This window comes from Scomber scombrus, chromosome 16 (assembly GCF_963691925.1).
Source record: "Scomber scombrus chromosome 16, fScoSco1.1, whole genome shotgun sequence".
NCBI classification, from domain to species: Eukaryota; Metazoa; Chordata; class Actinopteri; order Scombriformes; family Scombridae; genus Scomber; species Scomber scombrus.
In genome coordinates, this window is record NC_084985.1 from 12,827,558 (window position 1) to 12,831,743 (window position 4,186).

Below are 4,186 nucleotides of genomic sequence, written 5' to 3' on the forward strand. Positions count from 1 at the left end.
AAAAAAGTGGATCACACAATATGTCAATTAATGTATTAGTCAAATGACAGAAAAAATGAATGGGCATCCTAAGCAAAAATGTCAAACGATGCCTTGTTACAGCTTCTCAAATGTGAGGATTTGCTGCCTGCAATTCTATAACTTATGTGATTGTAAAGTTGAAGATATTTTGGTTTTGGACTGTTGGTTGGGGAAAAAATGGCAATATGAAGACATCACCTTTGGTTCTGGGAACTTGTGATGGGCATTTTTTTAATACAATTATCATTGCAGCCCTACATTGCAGTTAATTTTTTGAAAGGTGTGAAAGAAGATTTTAGTGTTATGACATTGACTGTTCCTTTCTGTGTTTATACAGGATGACTATTTTCTGTCTCACTTGTTGGCTTATTACATCGCAAGTGGTTGTGCGTACAGTCACAAAGTCTTTGCTACAAGTGATAGATATACTGTACACCATGTTTCAAAGTCACGATTCATAACTGAAATACCACACATAACTTGTCTTGCTTTAACAATTATATCACGCTGTTGCTGCTCTGAAAACAACTTGTTCTCGGTCAGCTTTCCCGGTTAAGTGAAGATGAAGAGAACTTCCCTGCCAGGTCTTGTAGATCAAGACTTGACATCCGTGTTATTTGTAACAAGGTTCTACCTACAGCATCTCTCTGTGGGACACTGTACACTTTTGTGGAAAGGCGGTAACACTGATGCAAGGCTTTGAAAGCAGCAATTAGCACTCCTGGTGGTCTGCGCTGTTGTTTTTTTCTTTTTTTCCTCCTTTTACCTTCCCTATTCTCTTCTTTAACTTCCCCCTGGGAATAGCTGTTAAGGGATACAATTAATTTTTTGACACAAAAATGAAAGTGTTAATTCACCTGTGATAATTAGAGCTATTCTTACCGCATGTTGATGAATGTAAAAATGCAGTGTTTATTTATTAATTAATTTCCGCCCCTGCCGTCAGAATGAGTGCTCTCATAATTGTGTGATCTCGACTTAAGAAGGAAGTCTCAAAGGAAATAGATTATAGACCTGCCCGACAGTAATGAAACATTGTCAGAAAATGTTCAAAAAAGTTACTGCATCTTCACTTTGATGTCCCTTTTTTAATACATGTCTGAAGAATCTTTGATGGTAATGCTTGAATTGAAGAAGTATCATGGATTCATTAATTCTGTTGAGCAGGCTGATGGGATATATGACAGCATTTACATGTTGAGTTTTATTCATTATTATGATATATTATTCCGTGCAGTATGTGTTGTATGACCCTTATGGAAAACGCAGTTCAGTCAATGAAAAATCATCAGCATACCTATTAAAACTGCCACAACACTATTGGTTTTAGGGAAATGCGAGAGGAAAAATTTGACGTACATGTGTTTGATGTACAAGGCGAAACAAGACCATAAATTTGACAATGAAGCAATGTAGATGAGACAAAAAAAATCAACAACATGCTTTACTGTTCATGTCCCACAGCTGGGAGATACTTGCTGTAATGTGAACAATCATGATCACAGCCCTTCATGGGTGTCCTCATCTAAGCAGTTCATTGTGGCTGCATGCCATAAATTACCCACACTGTAACACATTTCTGTAATTTCTACAGTAAAAAATTACAGTAGCTTCTTGTTCTAACATTTTACAAGGTGTAACTGTATATTGCAATGCATTATGGGTAAAAAAAAAAATTACAGTAACTTAAAGCATTTTTTCACAGTATCACATTGTAAAAGTACAGGATGGTTGTGTTTTCACTGGTTCTGACTGTAAACGATACATTACAGTTAAACACTGTTAGTAGAAGGCGCGGTTTGAAACAGGACACCACATTTGATGGCGGACGCAGGGGAGCGAACATCCATCCACTCAGTGTAAGTAAGATGTTATTAACCTACAAAATTAAAATGTGATTCAAGTAGTAACTTCATGCAATATAATTTGACCGTGTATCAGCCTGGTTTGCTCGTCTATAAACTAAAATGTTAAAATACCACTCAGTTAGATATATTTAGTTACTCTGTAATCTCATTTTAAAAAGCTGCAAAACTAGCATGTTGGTAAGAATAATGTGTCTTTATTTGTGTTAGTGACTGTATTTCATCATTTTATTATCTTAGTATTATTTATATCTTCGTCGTGTTTTATACAGAATATACAGGGTGTGGGACTCAGACTGCATCGTTTTTGCACATGTTAGCTAGCGAAAAACTGGTTAAGTTAAGCTAACGCTAGCTACGTGCATTAGCCCCGTCACCTGCAGGACAGAGGGAATGCCAGCAAATTATCTAAAACCCTCAAGGTTAGAAAACTGTTGGAGCGAAAGCCTATAGTGCATAGTTGCCCAGTCTGTTGTTTTACATAAAACATGTTATTTATCCTGTATACCTGTATGTATTTTTTGCATCCATTTATTTTGTTTTATAAATGTTTGATGTAAAATTGATTTGTTAACATCTTAAATGTTCTGTGCACTTTGATAAACAGGTTCAAGTCAGTTGACAGTTTTGTATAAATACTGTGACCAAAAACTTTTCACCTTATCAGGAACATTGTTCCTCTTGTTACACACATCATAACATATCATAGATAACATTTAATTGCGGTGAGTATCAGAATCACTGTATCAGGAGACCATCGTTATAATGGACAAAACTTATGTGCTTGAAGGGGATGCTAGTGGATTATTTTGTTACATTTTCCATTATGAATAACAGGGAGTTATTTTTATTCAACTCCCTGCATTTCCATTGTTTTGCAGTTTTGAACATTTGGAAAACTGATAAGCTTGTCTCCAGAACTTGGTGGGTTCTGCTGTCTCTTGTAAACAATGTATTTCATTGTCTTTTTCTCTGATTTTGTGACTTCAGATGCCTCATCAGGATCAACCCAACCATTGGCACAAAGGTGAACAAGTGGATCAGCCCAAGAAGTGGGAAGGTGCAGCAGAAGAGGAACAGCGGTGTCAGCCTTCATGTCTCAAAAAATTAATGGACTTTGAATTGTCACAAAAAGACAGGACAATGGAACTTTATTTCACTAACAAAGTTCCAAAAATCTGGTTAGTTATTACACGTTACACTGTATTGAGTATTAATAAATGTTCTGTTTTGTTGCAGCACTGAGTCTTGTTTTATTTAACAGCTGAAGATAATCTAATGTAGTGTTGATACATTTTGGATTATGAGCAATCAAAGTGTGCTTAATTTGCTAAATGTGACCAACAAAGATTAACTGTAAAAACATTTTACAATAAGATATTGAATTATTCTCCATTAAGGCACCACAAGAGTGATATCCCCTTTCATAGAGAAATAGCAATCATACCCAGATGTGTGGGGGAGGAATATATACTTTTCATCAAAATGATAAAAATATACACCATACCATGAAATCAAATCCCACTCTAAACTACAACATGTTACATAGCTAATTCTGGGTATGAAGTTCAAACGTAGGCATACGACCTAAACACAGATTTATGAGTAGACAGCTGTTACTGTAAAGCAACAACAGGAAGTGTTCAACTACAGAAAAGTAGCTGAACAAGATGAGATGAAACTGATGAACAAGAATGTAGGAGTGAATCAAACCAATATGATTCAAAACCAAACATGACAAACCCTTTTAGAGATGTCACATTCTCTGTATATACCCGCATGACCATACACATTGTGTCTCCAGTTTACCATGATAACACAGTTTAGCTGAGAGCAAACAGTGTTACAGTCCAGCTCTGCTACCAGGGCTGTGATATTGCAGGTCAGAGGGCGCAGCGGGAATGCATATAATCACATAATACCACACCACAGTCAGCTGAAGTTTGCTATTCGGAACCAGTGGATAAAGGACATAAATCTCCTGAACCTATCAGCCCACGTCTGCATGTCCACTTGATACATGGCCATACTCACACAAAGAGAACATGCAGCAAACTTCCGGATAAAGAACTTCCCCGCTTTATCCCATTTTTTAAAATATGACAAAACCTGGAACAACAATGGCCTGGCAGAAATAGTTCTCTGCTAACCTATCACCCTCGGCAAGGAGCGGCCCTAAAACACCCTTGACTCAGTCAGTCAAGACAATCACTGTCCAGTCAGGCCCAACCCGCTCCATCTTGCCTGGCAGACACATAAAGGCAGCCATCTTAAATCACGTCTCACGGCGCACATCTAAT